Below are 18,994 nucleotides of genomic sequence, written 5' to 3'. Positions count from 1 at the left end.
CTACTCATTCTACACAAAAATTGCAGAATTAAAAAAATTTAAGTGAAGTCACTTAATTCCAATACTTGACTAAAACTTTCGTCTCTCTCTGGGCAAATCTGGTGGTTCTCAATCTGTGTGGGCATCATAATCACACAATGATTATTACAAATATATTAATACAAAATTATTGGCACCTCAGTCTTGCTTAGCAGATTCTCTAAGGAATGAAGCAGAAGGAGGTGCAGGGTTTTGTAATTTTTAAATCTTCCTAGATGATTCTGATGACTCCCTGAACACATATTCTTCTTCTTATATCAGTAGGCATAAAATAAATACTACCTACTGAAGTTGAACCATCAAATCTCTTTTTGATAAAGCCAAAATTTGCATCTCCATGTTATCCATTCTATATGACAATGGTTGTAAAGATCTCACCACACTCTCTAGGCTTAGAAATCTTTTGCTCCTTCCCTTTTTCTTACTAAATTCCTATTCCTTTAAAGTTGCTGCATCTTTTCTGTAAGGACTTCTTTAATACCTCACAGGCAGAGTGTGTTCACAACCTATGCCTGTTATTTTATAATAATTGTCAATTTATATAAATATATTTTATTATCTCATTCTGCTCTTTGATTTGGCTATGAGTTCCTTTTAATGTAGGAAATAATGATTGAAAATATAGATGCTCAATTAATGTGCATTAAAATAATGAATATATTTGTGAATAATATTAAAGCTCTACTTATATACATTTCAACATGCTTTGGATTCCTGTAATTCCAAATTTGAAATTTTAAAACTAAAATTAATTTAAAACTAAAGTCATAATCACAGATTTTGCTAATTATGAGAAATACTTTAGAACATACATATTACAGTTGCTTTTCCTCTAATTTTGAAAAACTATTTGACGACACATATAACAGAAGGTGTTTATAATGGAAAAGCCTTAATGTAATGCACATAAGATTTGGTCTTTTATTTCAGATACATGTTGGAGTAACTTCCTTCTATACCAAAATATTAACATAAAATTGAGTTTTATAAAGCATTTCTCCAAAGAAAACAATAAGTAACTAGATTTAATTACATAATCATTCCTCAGTTTTATGATAATTTAGATTGAATTTACTCAGTAAAGTTTTTATCTAAGGCCTTACATAAATTACTAATTAGGATAATTTGTACTTAAATTAAATATAAACAATTATTTTAAGAATAATTTAGACCTAAATACAACACCTGAAACAATAAAATACACAGGTTAAAACATAGTACTAAACTTATGGACCTTGATTTCAAAATGATTTTATAAATTTGACCCCAAAAGGCAAGGGAAACAAAAGGAAAAGAAAAAAAGAAAAATGGGACTACATTAAACTAAAAAGCTTATGCACAGCGAAATAAACTATCAACTAAACAAAAAAACACCAACAAAATGGGAGAAGATATTTGCAAATGATATCTTTGATAAGGGACTAATATATATAAAGAACTCATACAACTCAACAACAACAAAAAACAATCAAATTAAAAAAAATGGTTAGAGGACCTGATCAGACTTTTTTCCCCCAAGAAGTCATACATATGGCTAACATATATGAAGAGATGACTAACTTCACTAGCTATAAGGGAAAGAAAAATCAAAAGCACAATGAGATACCAATACTACCTTATGCATGTTAGAATGACTAGTATCAATAAGATAAAAAATAACAAGTATGGGAGAGGATGTGGAGAAAAAGAAGTCCTCAAACACTGCTGGTTGGAATGTAAATTGGTATAGTCACTATGGAAACAGTATAGAGGTTGCTCAAAAAATTAAGAACGCAGCTACCATATAACCCAACAAGTCCTCTTCTGAGTATCTGCCTGAAAATTTTTGAAATATTTACTTTAAAAAATATGTGTGCCCTTATGATCTCTGCAGCATTATTCATGATAGCCAAGACATGGAAACAACCTAAGTGTCCTTGATAAATGACTGCATAAAGAAGAAGTGGTACTGTGCATATCTAGAGATCTGGTCAAGATGGTGACATAGGAAGACATGGCTCGCCTCTTCACACAACCACATCAAAATTACAACTAAAATATAAAACAATCATCAGCCAGAACCAGCAGAAATCGAGAAAATGGAAGTCTGACAACTACAGAATTAAAGAACCACATCCATTGAGACAGGTAGGAGGGTCACAGCTGTGGAACAGGTTGGTCTCTTACCCATGGTAGTGGATAAAAATTCAGGAGGATATCTCAGGAACAAGGAGTTCCAGTCCCCCACCAGGTCCCCCATCCCAAGATTCCAGTGTTGAAAGATAAATCCCCACAATTTCTGGCTTCAAAAATCAGCAGGGATTGCTTCAGTGGAAGAAATTGCAGGAGCTCCAAGCAGTTCCTCTTAAAGAACCCACACACAGACTCGTCTACTCAGACTCATGCCCTCTGAGCTCCAGCACCAGGGTATAGAAGCTTGAAAGGCACCAGTGTTATACAGAGAAAAACTGAAGTGTCTGGTATTAAGGTGAGCAGAGGCCATCATCTTTTTCCTAAACCCTATCCCACAAGCCAGCAAGCTGGTACCATATCTGAGACTCCATCAACCTGGCTAACTCTGTTTGACCTGCCTTGGAGATCCCCAAAGATTCTTTCTGCCCCACCCAATTTACAGGCCTACCCAAGATGCTTTTTCATATGAAAGGCTGATCTTGGCTCCTGCTTCACAACTTCCTAAATCCCATCAAACAGGCAACAGCTGGCCTCAGTGAGCTCCAGGCCTGGCACTAGCAACAACCAGCTTAGATTCACAGCTCAGCTTCACCTGGGAATCTCCAAGCTCAGCATAAATAACACTCATCTCAGATTGCCTTATAGCTCAGGCAGGATGCCCCACGCAAAACACAGGTGGGGGCTGACTTTGGCCTGTACCACTGAGGAAATCTCAGGGCCAGCCCACCCAGTGGATAGCTACAGACCACATGGGAGCACCATCAGCCTGCCCCTGCACAACTGATCCTCCATGGAGGGAGGAGGTTGGTGGTCAGTTGTCATTGCCAATTCTTTCAGCTGACAGGCCTGGGTAAATCCCCCCCCCCCCATTGATGCCAACAGCAATCAAGACTCAACTAAAAGAGGAGGGTGTACTAGCCCACATCAATGGCACATCTCAAGTGCCAGCTTGGGTGATAGGGAAGCTGTGCCACTAGACCCTACAGGACACCTACTGCATTAGTCAATACTAGCAAGACACGGAGTCAAAGCAGTTCTACCTAATACACATAAACAAACACAGGGACACTGACAAATTAAGGAGGCAAAGAAATAAGGCCCAAATGAAGAAAAGAACAAAGGCCCAGAAAAAGAACTCAGTGAAACAGAGATAGCCAACCCAGAGATGTACAGTTCAAAACACTAGTGATCAGGATGTTCGGAGAACACATAGAGTACAGCCACAAAATAAAGGAGGAAGTGAAGGTTATATAAAGTGAAATAAAGAAAAATATAAAGGGAACCAACAGGGAAGGGAAAGAAGCAGGGATTCAAATCAGTGGTTTGGAACAAAAGTAATAAACATTCATCCAGAACAGAAAGAAGAAATAAGAATTGAAAAAAATGAGGAGAGGCTTAGGAACCTCTTGGACAACTTTAAACAAACCAACATCTGAATCATAGGGGAGCCAGAAGGAGAAGAGGAAGAGCAAGAAACTGAAAACTTATTTGAAAAAAAGAATGAAAGAAAACTTCTCTAACTTGGAGAAAAAAATATACATACAAGTCCAGGAAGCACAGAGATTCCCAAACAAGTTGGACCCAAAGAAGACCACACCAAGACACATCATAATTAAAATGCCAAAGGTTAGAGATAAAGAATCTTAAAAGCACCAAGAGAAAAGAAGAAGAGTTACCTTCAAAGGAATTCCCATAAGACTATCAGTTGATTTCTCAAAAGAAACTTTGCAAGCAAGAAGGGACTGACAAGAAGTATTCAAAGAGATGAAAATGAAGGACCTACAGCCAAGATTACTCTATCCAGCAAAACTATTATTTAGAATGGAAGGGAAGATGAAGTGCTTCCCAGACAGGGTTAAGCTGAAGGAGTTCATCATCACCAAGCCCTTACTCCATGAAATGTTAAAGAGACTTATATAATAAAAAGAAGATAAAAACTATGAGCAATAAAATGACAATAAACTCATAATTATCAACAACTGAATCTAAAAAATAAAATAAGAAACAACAACTTAAGTACATTAAAAAACACAGCAAAGTGTTTTCCAAACTTTGAATGGTAACCTCCATTAGCTGAACCCCAAAACCTGGCTTGATGGTCTTAATGTAAAAGTGTAGGTAATGGGAGCTGCTGGATACCTACTTACTATTATAATATTGTGTATTTTGCAGAGAAGGAAAACTCTGACTCCAAAAAACCTCCGCTGCCTTGCGGCATACCTCTTCAGGGGAAAGGCTAAGGGAGTAAACCCCGACAGAAAATCCGGAGCCGGAGTCCCTAAGGCGGTTTGACGTTGTAGTCAACACCGGCAACTCCTGCGGCGCACCTGAAGCCAAGCTGTATTGACTCCGTCTTTCCCTTGGACCCTTCAGCTGCGAAGAGAGGGGGGGTCTGCTGCATGGGCAACAGCAGACCCTCCATATCACCCTGCCCAGGCTCTGTAGCTTCAGCTTCACTGGAGAGGACACTCCAGCGTCATCGCAAGATGTTGATTCAACACGGGAGGAGACAGATACCGTGTCACTCCCGAGTCGGACTGCACAGCCATTCTCGGCGGTGCAGATAGACTCTTAAGAAGCTACACCATCGTCTCTCGAGACGGACGGCTGCCTCCAATTGTGTATTTTGAGATGTATCTGCAAATTGTTCCTGCAGGACCACATTCCCAAGAAACATGTGGTGGGTTTCATTGGTTTAAGTACCGTCATGTTGATATCAAACAAGAAAGGGGGTGATGTAAGGGTCGCCTTGGGAAAATATCAAGACTCGGAGCCCTGCGCAGGCCAGGTAAAGGAAATGAAGCGTGTAAGACCTGGGAAAGCTGCATGCATACGTGCCACGATGCTATAACCAGTGGGCCTCAGTGGTTATCAGGCCATGATGAAATGCTTTATGTCCTTTGAAGCTTGCCCTGTTCTCTTACCTTGCTTGATTGCTTTATTGTACCAGCAGCAGCAGTTTTCACTTTAACTCAAAATGAACGTACCCTCCGTATTTTATAGCCATCTGAAGTCTTTGTGTCCAACATACCCTGACCTGAGGAAGATCTCAATGTTCCTTCAATTCTTATTCCTGAACAATACCTGTTTTCTATAATCAGCACTGTTTAACATTGATTGATGAGCTTTACGTGCATGCTATATGCCTGTAAGCATACTGCACTCAATAAAAGACATTAGAGGAAGGCAATTGAGGAATTTGTCTCTCCGACATTTACCAGCCTTCTCTACCCTAGCACAAGCCACCTGGGAAGTCTTCATTTCATCCACCAACACCAGGAGAATCTCTGTGGGTCGGGGGTCCCCAACAACTATCAACAACAGAAGCTAGGGAATGAAAACAAAGGCAAGCTAAGAGGACAACCAGAGTGGGAACAGAATCATAAGTATGTGGAGCATGGGGAGCGGGAGGTCAGCTGGGAGGGAGAAGAGAGGAGAGGGAGGGAAATGGTGCAGAAATTAAGAAGCATAGAGGGAAGGTGAAGAATGGAGAGGGGGAGGTAGAGAAGAGCTTATACATACGACCCATAGACATGGACTAAGGGGTGAGGGACTACTGAAGGGAGGGAGTTTTCTGGGTGGAGGGGAGCTAAGGGAAAATAAATTGGGACAACTATAACAGCATAATCAATAAAATATATCAAAAAATTTTAACTTAAACAAAAAACAAAGAAGAAGAAGACGTGGTACATATATACAATGGAATATGACTCAGTCATAAGAAAAGCTGTAATACTGCCATTTGCAATAACATTAATGGATCTTCATAATAAATCATTGACATAAATCAGACAGAAAAGGACAAGAGCCATGATTTCACTGACATGTAAAATATAATACAGAGAGCTACAAATGAACAAAACAAACAAAAATCCTCATAGACACGGATAACAGTATTTTGGGTACTTAAAGAGGGTAAAGGAAGTCAAATATATGGTGACAGAGACCTGACCCTGGTTGGTGAGCAAATAAGGTAATATACAGATGATGTATTATAGAATCATACACTTGAAACGTATATAATCTTATTAAAATGTTACCCCAATAAGCTTAATAAAAAATCATTTAGATCAGATCATTCTTACCAAGCTCTGTTTTGAAAAATAAACATATAATTAAAAAGTTTCCCAAATATACTAGAACCAAAATAGTCATCAATTTTTCAGACATTTAAACAATACATTCCTGTAAATTTATAATTAAATTACCTAAAATACATCACTTTATCTTACATATCAATTTAATGACAATTAGATTTGCTTCATTGTTTCATCAATTATATTTAAAAGCTCTATGAAGTAAAAGGGATTAAGAAGTACAAATTGCTATTTATAAAAATGGTCACAGGGATGTGAAGTGCTGCATAGGAAATAAATCAATAATAATGATTATGTATGGTGTTAGTTGGGTTACTGCGGTTATCTTTTTGTATGGTACATAAACTTCTAATCACTACATTGTACACCTGAAACTAATACAATATTGTATGTCAGCTATAATTGAAAAATAAATTTTTAAAGCCATGTATTTTTTGTAACTATTAATAAGTAAATTTATAAAAAGGAAATTTATGAAGTCACATGGAGTGTTCCAGAGATGCCTAACAAATTAAAAATGAAGTACATATAGCCACTACAGGATTAAGACCATCCCAGAACACTGTCAACAAACTAAAATAAATGTATATCTATTTGTAAACTTGAAAGTTTTGGGCAGAGATTTATTGATCTTTAAACTATTATAAGAAATCAGAAATTTAACACATTGCATTTCCTTATTCTCCTGAATTAATCTATATTATTATCTTTTTAAATATTATTTTATTTTATTGTTGTTCAATTACTGTTGTCCCAATTTTTTCCCTTTTGCTCTCCCCTGTCCTGCCCACCCTCTGCTTCCACAGACTACCCTTTTAAATACTACAAAATTTATTTTAATGCTAATAAAACATACTACAAATTATATCTGTTAACTGTTCTTATAATTTTTCTTTTTGATTTTTCTAAATTGGTTTTAGAGAGAGTGAGAGAGAAATATCAGTTTGTTGTTCCACTTATTTATACATCCATTGGTTGATTCTTGCATGTGCCCTGCATAAGGATTAAACCCACAGCCTTGGGCATATCAGGGTGATGCTCTAACCAACTGAGCTAAATGGCCAGGGTCATTTTTTATTTATAACGGGCACAATTTTAATGCTTATATTTTCCTAATAAAACTCTATCCTGCCTTTGGGGTTGTTTTGCATCACTGAAAGATGTATTTGACAATTGACCACTGGTTTATGTTGATTGCTTTGGTATAGTTTATGAAATAACATGAACTTTAACCTTAATATTTTTCTTTAGCCCTGGCTGCTGTGGCTCAGTGGATTGAGCATCAGCCTGCGAACCAAGTGTTGCTGGTTCGATTCCCAGTCAGGGGACATGACTGGGTTGCATGTCAGGACCCCAGTTGGGGGCACAAATGAGAGGCAATTGCACAGTGATGTTTCTTTCCCTCTCTATCTCCTTTCCCCTCTCTCTAAAAATAAATAAATAAATAAGTTAATTAATTAATTAAAATATTTTTCTTTAGTTGTAATTTTATTTTTATCTTTAATTTTTACCTCAGTATTTTAGCAACTGGTACGATGTTTCTCAAAGCATGTACTCAGAGCATACGTACAGTACAAATACAACAATTTTTATTAAAATACCTGATGATCTAATTCACTCAATATTACATAAAATAATTTCGAGTAAGAAAAGAGACTAGCATGTATATGTTCCATTACTCTTGAGAAGAGATAAATTCTGAGATGTTTTAAGTTAAATTATAGTGGGTCAGAAGGTAGAAAAATGAAAGGAGGTAAACAGTTACTATAGCCAAAGGCAGAAACCAACAAAAGACTGCTCACATTCCAGAATGTTGATTGAAACCTTGAATCAACTTCCAGGCAGCCATTTCAGCTCTTAACTAGAGTGCTACCTGACCACCAGGCTCCCTCCACCACATCCTACTTAAGCATGAACTTTCCAGGCTGTCGCCCACAACCAGTTCAAAAGCAACAAACACCTCTTTCTCACAGACATTGCACCTATCCCAGAACTAGCCCCACATTACCTTCTTCTGCCCCCACTTATCTAAAGCAAATGTAACTTCTCTCAAAACACATACCTTTCTTCTCCAAACTCATTGTAATAAAAGGGCCCCATAAATCCCAAGACAACAAACATGTGTGTTTGCCTTTGCCATCTAACCCTTCCGATGGTGGTTCAGGCTTAATGTCCCAGGTTCTGGTTATTTTTCTGATTAGTATATGGCTCAATAAACCCTTAAAAAACATATTGACCATCCAGGGATTCATTTAACACTTAATATTGGGATATTGAGTTGCTCATGAACTCTATGATATGTCCTTTTGTACATGAGGGACCCTATCTGGTATACCTTTTGGGTACCAGGGCTCAGAATGAATTCCACAAGCCCCATGGAATGAGCTAAGAAACAGCTTCTCTGTGGGAGTTAAGTAGGATAAACTACTGTGATCAAAGCGAAGTTTCTATCATATAACCAGTGTTAGCTATACTACCTCCAAAAATTAAATTCACTGTTTTGATATTTTATTTTCGCTGAGTCATCATGCAGGAAAATTTCTGTTACTTCATGAGTTATTCTAAAGCAATCAGCTTCAACCAATGGTCAATTAACCAAATAAATTAGTCTCCCTTATCCCCAATTCCCTTTTCCAAAAATTCAGTTACTTGTGGTCAACCATGGTCTGAAAAATCCAGATAATATACAATTCATACATTTTAAATTTTGCCTTGATCTGTAGCAGGATGAAATCTCATACCCACTGAGCTCCATTTCACCCGCTTTTCCAGCTTCTCCAGTCTGAACACACGTCCTTCCCATTAGCCATGTAGCCGCCGTCTCAGTTATCAGGTCACCTGTCAGGGCATCACAGTGCTTGTGTTCAAGCAACCCTTACTATACTTATGAACAGCCCGAAAGCTCAAAAGTAGTGATTCTGGCAATCCAAATATGCCATTAAGTGCTTTCTTTAAGCTGAGGGTAAGTGTACTTGACTTAATTAGGGATTTTGTCATCTCAAATATTTACAAGAAGAACAGTGCAGACAGTAAATAAGATACTTTGAAAGAGAGTCCCCATTCACATAATTTTTATTACAGTATATTGTTATAATTGTTAAAGTTTATTGGTATTACTATTGTTGATCTCTTACTGTAACTGATTTATAAATTAGACTCTATCATACATACGTATATATAAGAAAATACACAATATTTGTAGGGTTTGGCATCATCTGTGGATCCAAGAACCCCATAGATGTCTTGGAATGTATCCTCTGCAGATAAGGAGAGACTACCGTATATTTAGTTAATTAGAACATAGCACCGTATAAGCCTATTAGAAACTTATTTATACATAAAATTAAACAGGGTTTAGAATGCCTCTTTGATGGTTACCACAATAAGAAAAAATACACAACCATCCATTTCGCTGCTCTTTCTTATTTTCTTTATTTCTATTTGGAATTAAATATATAGTTCTACACTGACAAAAAGAACTCTGTATCAGACTTAAGTTACAAAATCTATTTAGCAAAACATTTTCTCAACAAAACTAAACCAAAACATGAATATGTTTATCAGAATCACCAATGAAAGAAATGACAAATAAAATAACTATTGTTACTAATAAATTAAAATATAATGAGTAGGCCCTGGCCAGGGAGCTCAGTTGGTCAGAGTGTTGTCCTGACATACCAAGGTTGCGGGTTCCATTCCCAGTCATAAATAAGTGGAACAATAAGTTTATTTATCTTTCTGTCTGTCTCTCTCTCTCCCTTCCTCCATCTCCCTTTCTCTCTTGCTCTATTATCTACACACACACACACACACACACACACACACATACACACACACAGTATAGATAAGGTCTGTCTAGAAAGTATCCAGACATGTAATATGAAAAATAGAGACATTTATTGAAGAAGATACAAGATACAGAAACATTGTACACAGGAAAATGATACCTCAGTCCCCTTCAAAGTAGGCACCTTGGGACCTCACACAGTTCTCCCAATCACCATTAGCTCCACTGTTGTATTTTCTTGAATCTCATTGATAGTCTGAAATCTCTTCTCTTTCTAAGGTGATTTTAGCTTTGGGAAAAGCCAGAAGTGACAGGGAGCCAAATCCGGGCTGTAGGAAGGCTGATTCACCTGGGTGATTTGATGTTTCACCAAAAAACTCTGCAAGAGAATGTGATGCATGAGCTGGCATGTTGTTGTGATGAAACTGCCAATCACCAGTTGCCCATAGTTGTAGCCATTTTTATCTTATTGCATCTCCCAACTAATGAAGAACATTGAGGTGGTACTCCTTACTAATTGTTTGGCCTGGGGGTGGTATACTGGTGACGTGCAACACCTTCCCAATCAGAAAAACAGTTAACATGGTCTTGATCTTGCTGCAACTTTGCCACGCCTTTTTCGGGCATGGAGAACCAGGTGACTTCCACTGGGATGAGTGGGCCTTCGTTTCCAGATCATAGCTGTAAACCCACAATTCCTCTCCAGTTATGACCATCTTGAGGAAATCTGGCTCACTGGTAGCAGTTTGAATCAAGTCATTAACAAATGCAGCACAATGTTCCTTCTGCTCCAGTAGCGGAAGCCTCAGAACTAATTTTGCCATGACATGCTTCATGCCAAGATCCTGTGTCAAAATCTCAGACACAGTAGTGTTTTAGAATCCCCAGATCAGCTTCTAGTTCTCGCACTGTCCATCTCCAGTCTTTGTTGATTGCAGTCCATACATGTTCAACATTCTCAGGTGTTCTGCTTGTTTCAGGCCTTCCAGAACATGAATCACTTTCAACAGATTCTCGGCCATCTTTGAAGCACTTGTGCCCCACTTTTATTTGCATTGCACTCATTGCATCATCCCGGAAAGCCTTCTGAATCGCCCAAATAATTTCTACAGAGGAATGTTCAAGCTTAATGCAAAATTTGATGGAAATTCCTTACTCACTCAATCATTTTGGATATGATGGCCACACTGTACACATGCTCACTTAATGGTGTCTACCGCCCCCACTGACTAGTACAGTGTTCATGTGTATGCATTCCAGTCCATTCTCCTTGGCTGCCAGGTTACATCGATGTCACATAAATAGTTCTCATTATCTTAACAATTGCTGGACTTTTTCTGGACAGAAAATAGTGTGTATTTTGCTACATGATTCATTTTAAGAGACTTATTTCAGACATACTAGAGAAAACTTTGGAAACACATAGAAGGTTCAATAATGCTAAAAAGTAGTTAAGATCAATGCAGAAGTGATATTCTGTAGGCATAGAACAATTATCCAAGTGGGAAAATAGCTAAAGAATGAGAGCAATTGTTTTACAAATAAGTAAGTTGAAGTGAAAAATACCAGAAAAATGGTGCTTCCTTTTTAAAGGTAGATTTTGACTTAAAAAGTTTTTTGTTGTTGAATTATACACTTTGGTACACAAAAGAAAGCATTAAAGAAAATTTTCTTAAACTATAATAACAGGAAATATTTAGGTTGCATAATATAACATATGTATAAATGAAAATGGCTAAACAACAGAATAGAATATTGACCTAATAGAACATAAATGTCTTTTTATATGTTTATTTTATTTCATTTAACAAATATAAGAGGGTTAGAATCCCAGTAAAGGAAAAAAATAACCCATCAAGTTTTTTCTTATGCTTTTTGTTTGAGGTTAAAGAAAATATCTAGGACATACTGTATGATATTTTTAAGTTTTTTTTTTGCCCTTGTTATTTAAACAATAATAATGAAAATCTTTACCTATAGAAATTAACCATATCAACTAACAATAGAAAATCTGAACAAAATTGATTAATTCTTAATGTCATTTTATACTACAAACTCTGTATCCTATGACGTCACAAATATATTAAGGCAAACATGAGTAAGAATCCTTTCCTTTCTTTCCTCTTAGGTCATAAAGGGTAAGCATCCTGCAGCTAGATGCCCAATAACAGAGCAGTAAACAACAAAGGAACTATGTTAATTCAAATGTCAAGGAATAAGTGTTTCATAAAAAAGTATTTTGAGAGAGAAAAATAAAGATTTTTTAAAAAAAGAAAATTTAACTAAAATGGGATTTAAAATCACTAGGAAAGGTTGATAATATTCTAAGTGATACTAAACACCTATATATAGAAATTAGTAGTCATTGTACTTTGTAGAGCTGTTCCTAAAGTGGGGCATTTACAGGAATGTTGGGCCAATAAATATGCACATTTACCCTCTATAAGAAGATAAGGGAAGAATAAAAGTCTGACTATTTTTTGTACTTAACTAATTTTTTAAAACTTCTGAAAGGAAAATAAAATAGATAAAATGACTTGGAACAGAAAAATGAGGCCTAAATTGGTTGGGGATAATTAAGTTTGGCTCCATTAAGAAGTGGTATCAAAACAAATTAATTTATAAGACACCTTCCTGTTCTTTCAGAGCAAACAAGAGGATATGTGCTATAAAAAAGCACTTAAATATTTATGTGCCCATCTACGTATGAAACACTTAGTAACAGAACATGCAGATTCTGATTGAGTAGATCTGGTGTGGGGCCTGACATTCCACATTACTAACAAGCTTCAAGGTGAAGCCATTTTACGATGTTTGTTCAAATCCAATACTTTGAGCAGTAAAGCTATGAAATTAAAGTTAATCTAAATCATATAGAATGTAAAAGGAAGTGCCAGAGAATTTTTTCCGGGGGATGCTTTAAAGTCCCAGAAGTTTAATTTTTGAGGGGTGGTAGGGGTGGATTTCCATGCAATTTAGAAACTAAAAGGACACGTAGACCAAGAGAGCTTTACCAAGCCATGGTAATTAGGGAAGAGTTAAGTGCGAGTCTGAGAGGCATAAAACACTGCGTCAGGCAAGGTGGCTAAGACCCGGCTTCGTCTCTGGCTGAGTCGACTCAGAAATAGCAGAATTCTTGCAAATGTTTAATAATCAGCTTTGGAATGAGTAATGCAGTAACAGCTCTACCAAAAGCATAAACATGAGAGCAAAATAAGAATACTAGAGATGTATTTCTCTTTAATCCTAGTTCAAGGGAAGCCCAGGTTCCGAAACCCTAAGAATAATCTAATTGTCATCAATAACAACTTCTTTATTCAGAAGAGGGCATAACAATGTTTATTTTTCTGTAATGCTTGCTTTCATTAAAGGTAACTAATATGTATTGAAAACATACTATTCACATGACACTGTAAGACTTGTTCATGAACTAACTTTTACAAATCTTAATCCACCTTGTCTACCCATTTACAATTGAGAAACCTAAGCATTAATATGTATGGCTTGATTAAAGTAACGTGACTACTAAACCTTAATTATAGAGCTAGCTAAATTAGTATGTTTATTAATAATTTATCATCAAAAGAGGCTGGCTCATGCTTTATCTGAAATCTCTGTTGCAATTCTTGGGGGAAAATTTCTGGTCATTTAAAACACTCCTCTCCCAGAAAGCTTCTTGAGTAATCTCCAGTGAAACTTTGCAGCAGCTACATGAATTACAAAATTGAGGTATTAAATGATCAACTCACATTTAAAAGGTTAGTTCTAGATCTGTACTTTTCATTATTGTAGCTACTAACGCCATCTGACTGATTGCATTTATGTTAATTAAAATTAAATACAAGGAAAAATTAATTTCCTTAATAACACAAGTCACATTTCAAGAGTTCAGTTGCCATGTGTGGCTTGTGGCCACCATACTGAACTGCCTCCAGGTCTATATGAACATTTACAACACCACAGAAAATTCTGTTGGAAAATTCAATCTTACTTTAGTGTTGACAGATTGTCTATGCATTTGTTAAGTTTTAAACCATTTAGTGTTATATAATTTTATTCTCACAACCATCATATGAAAAAGACATAAGTTAACATTACTATATATTAGAGAAGAGGATCATGTTGGTTTTTCAGAGCCCAGCTGAGGTTAAAGATGTTGGGGGCTAAAGTTTGTCCTGCTTTTGTAATTAACTTATTCAAACTTCAGTTCCTATCTTTGTCTTGGGTAGAGGTGGACTAAGTTTTGAATTTTAATGGCATCAGATTTCAATATTCCACTTTATCACCTATTATAAGATCAACTGTATCATGGAAATTTTGTCTATGGGTAAAATATATATAATTCTTTAAATAAGTGGAAAAATTAGACAACACTATATCACATTTGTTTTCAATAAGTATCACCAGACCTTAGTTCAGTATTCAAAAGAGTACAACAAAGTGCCTACATATTGATGAAGCAATGCACCACCTTGATTTAGTCAATCATCAACTTTACAAGTTGTTAAAGTTTTGATTAGTAAAATTAGGTTATCATAATATACTATAGTATTTATTTATTTTTAATTTTAAAATTAAGCATTTAAGTTACAACCAGTCAAGTATTCATTCAAAAGGGTATTTTAAATATTAAATTTCTCCTCACAGATGTTGTCTATTTTCTTCATTATCTTCTCCTTTTTTAAAGAATATTTTATTGATTATAAGATTTCTTTCCACCAGAATTTATGCTAAAGTCATAAAACTTTATAAGCTACTCCTCTCATTTGATGTTTACCAAAGGAAGCCTCTCCGCCTTCATTGATGTAAAATTCCTTTTCTGTAACTCCTAAATACCCTCCTCCTCTCACTTTGTCATTGCTACTGCTCTGGGCTGATTCTATTTTACACATACGGTTTCAATTTCCTAAACTGTTTTCCCCTTAAGTTTTAATACTTCTTACAGTGTCACACCAATGTATGCTGAACATTATATTTGAGATTTTGCCTAATTATAATTTTCCTTGTATTGCTTTCTCTTTCTCTCCTGTATACTTTCATGTCTGCATTATATGAGAAGCTATATTACTAGAGTCACCTTTTACTTCATGCTCTGGTTGGTAAATGCATATGTACTCTTCAGTGGTAAAAAAGAAGCACTACTATCTAATCTCACCATATAGTACTAAAAACAAGAATGTTCTACATTGTTATTAAATCAATAACTGTGAGTGCAAAAGAAATGTCAAGGCAATATTTAAATTTAATAAAAATATATTAGAATTATTTTCATCTTTGGGTAATAACCTGTACAAAATTATAAAGTAATGCATTGAAACAAAATGACTACAAAAAAGTGATCAAAATAGTATGTAAATCATTTTGAAAAAAGGTAAGGCAGCGCACTAATGTTATAGCCAATTTAACTTAATATATTCAAGTCCAAGGAATAATTCTGGAAACCAAAAATGATAAAGCCACAGACACTGTCATCTTGGAACTTATGAGAGAAAGATATGTTTGAAAAAATATTTTATAAAGAAGATGATTTTAGATCCTTGAAGGATGGTAGGACTTTTATATATGAAGGTAAGAATGAGTTCATTTCAGCAGAGGAAATTATGTATATATGAACAGAGAGCACAAAATGCACAACACGTTGGGGAAAACAGCAAATAGGAAGATTTAGATAGCTCATAGGATGTGAGAAAATATCAACGATGTAGTTAGAAGAGTAGCTTAGAGTCAGGTCACAGAAGATAATGAATGTCAGACAAATCAGGTTTTATCTAATGACACAGTAAATAAATATTTTATTTTGTTATTTTTAGTAGTGATTCATTTAACATGTGTTTGGTATGATCACAGATATTCTGTAAGCTTTATTTGAATACATCAGAGCAGGTAGAGACTGAAGAGAAGAAATCCAATTAATAATCATTTTAATAGTTTGTCATCAGGGATGTAATTGGAGACATGGACATTTGAAAAGATGTTAGAGAAATGCTGAACCAAATCCATCTGCCACAGACCCACCATGAAAAAATGTTAAAGGTGAAGAAGAGGGAGAAGTTAGTGACAACTCAAGGTTTAAGAGCACATGTCAATGAGACATGATGGTGTTGTTCATGACCTTCCCAATAAAAGAAGGAATTGGATTGTGGGGAATGGTGATGAAGGTTAAACAGAAGAAGAAGAATTTTTGGATGAGCTGTCATTGACACAGGCACTTACTTTCCTCTCAGTAGATCTTTCACCACTGCCCTGCAATTGTTTACACATCCAATGTCTTTGCTCCATACTCTGGGCACTTTGAGAGGAGAGAGGTACAGTGTTTCATTCAAATTGTATTACTAGTGCCCTCATTCTTGTGTGGCACTTAATTGCTTCCCTATAACAATTCAATGAACATTTCTAGAAAAGTTAGTACAGACTCAGCAATCTGCTTCAAATTAAAAAATAGTGTCAGTTCTAAATTTTTATATTTAGTTTTCTGGTAAAGAGAAACTTTTATAGTAAATCAAGAACCAGAACTGACTGATGTTGCCCATAGGTCTAAATATCTTCTTAAACCCAAAATATCTCTCCCTGCTTTTTAAGGCTTGAAATTTAATAAGAAAAAAATGTGTTCCTGTGGGTTACTCCTGGTAAAATGTAGGTAAATCATTACCTTTACCTTAAAATGTGGTTATAGGATCCTTTGCTGAGATCAAGTTTGACAAATTAAAAGTAGAGAGGGAAGATTTTTTATAAAGGTGATAAAAGACAATCTAGAAATATTGCAGTTAATTTACCTACTTCAAAATTTTGTACGAAGCTAAGATTCCCAAAGCATCTTCCCAAGTTCTTCCTTTCGTTGTTTAAAAATTTTAATTGCTCCTGCTTTTGGTTTCCTGAAGTCTATTTTCAACAGAGCAATGAAAGTGACCCAATTAAAGGTTTTGTGTCACTCCTCTGCTCATAACCTGTTAGAGCTTCCAGTGAAAGCAGAATTAAAGTTGACAATGATCTCTAATGCTCTGCTCCCAGTCTTCATTTTCTGACCTCCTCTCCTCTTACTTTCTGGTTTACTGGTCTCCAACCAGATTAGCCTCAGCTGGTCTTGAAATGCATCAGCCACATTTCCAAAGTTAGGCCTTTTGCACTCCTCTCCAGGTAGCTTCCTGACTAATCCCTTCAACACCTTGAAGTCTGTGTGCAAATACACCTACCTCACTAGGACTAACTGGAATCCCCTCTCCCACATGTTCCTGGTCTGCCTGATCCTGTTCCCTTTTCCATGGCACTTACCATCTTCCAAAAGGCTGCAAAGTGTAATTTTTCATTATGTGTTGCTATTATCACTCTCTTCTAATCTCCCCAGAAAGGTACTTATTATTTATGTTTTTGTTTGTTATTGTTTATTTGTATATTCCTAGCACTTAAGCACCATTTCAGACACAGTAATATGAGCTCAATCAATATTTTGCTGAATAAATAATGAATGAAATTCCTTTTGCAAATACTCTATTGATAGCTATGTTTTGCACAATAGCACCCAAAGTTTTTTCCTTGTTTTTGCATTTTTTTAATTTCAAGATCACAGTAATCTGTTCCTTTTAAAAAGTCAAACAAATGAAACATATGACAATATATCTATGATGAATCTGACAATAACATCTCAAATGCATGCTTACAGATGCTTGGGAAATAGAGTCCTACTCAGTAGCTAGAAAGTATGATAGAAGTAGCTCGAAATGCAACCATCCAGGACAATGACTCAGGATGCTGACTCAGAATACTCTTTGTTGGAAGCCTGTATCCTGGTAAATACTTTCCTAGATAATGAACCAGAAAATGAAAAATAAAACAGAACAAAAAATACCTAAACTATAAAATAAGAAAAAAAAGAAAAAATGCAAACGAGCAAAATAGAGAAAAAGGAAAGAAATACAAGCAAAGGGAAGTTCATAAAATTGAGAAAAATGTAAATTGAAATTATTTTATAATTATAATAGTTTCTATAGATTTTATAAATAATGAACTCCCATTATTAGAATTAACTTTTTTGACCATTTGACATAATTGAATTCATAGTTTTATTCTTTTTAACATGTGGTTGTGTTAAACATAAATTTAAGCAGTTATCTTTTTTCTGAAACTTATTTTAAATTTTGATTTTGAAGACTTTTTAGTACATTTTTATATATACAACTAAATGTATTGTACTATACAGATATAATGAAATGACATGTAGTATATAGCTCTGCAACTGGTAAAGTGCTAAATAAATTAAAGATATTATTACTATTAAAATGTTCCCATGTATTTCTTCCCTTTGCTTTCATTGTATCAGATTTAGGGTAGAAAAAATAATGGGAAAAGTGCTTCCAAGTAACCAAGCACATGTCCCATTGAAACCTGTTAAGGGTTACACATGAGTATAAAAGGATAGGATTTGGCCCATAATGTATCCAAGATCCAATTTACTGTACACTGAAAGCATTACATTAGTAATAATAGTCAAAGCTGAATCTCAGAGGGTTGACAATTTTGCTGAAGCATCCAGTTTTTCTTATCTGAACTACCTGACTTTTAAAAGCCCTCTTCTCTTTCTCCTCCCCTCTACAATCCAATAAAAGTTATCCCCCCCACCCCCCCACCCCCCGCAGAGAGCAGTGGAATTCACAGAAGTTCTATGTTACATGTAACAGCTTCGGGTTTTAAGCTAATACGAACAGACTTGAAGACACAAGTATATACCGTATATGTTTGGTGTGGTCATTTAATATCTTCTATTATCATTAAAATAAAATTAAAATATATTTCAAAGTTTGCTGCTTTTAGAAAATATTGGAAAAAATAGTGTTTTTGGTTTCAAGTCTGTCACATAGCTAGACCCGATACATGGTTTAAAAATGTGCAACTTTATTCCTTTGAT

The sequence above is a fragment of the Furipterus horrens genome, unplaced genomic scaffold (assembly GCF_987537825.1).
Source record: "Furipterus horrens unplaced genomic scaffold, mFurHor1.1.pri manual_scaffold_2, whole genome shotgun sequence".
NCBI classification, from domain to species: domain Eukaryota; kingdom Metazoa; phylum Chordata; class Mammalia; order Chiroptera; family Furipteridae; genus Furipterus; species Furipterus horrens.
The sequence above is the reverse complement of the archived record's forward strand: the minus strand, read 5'-3'. Positions refer to the sequence as shown.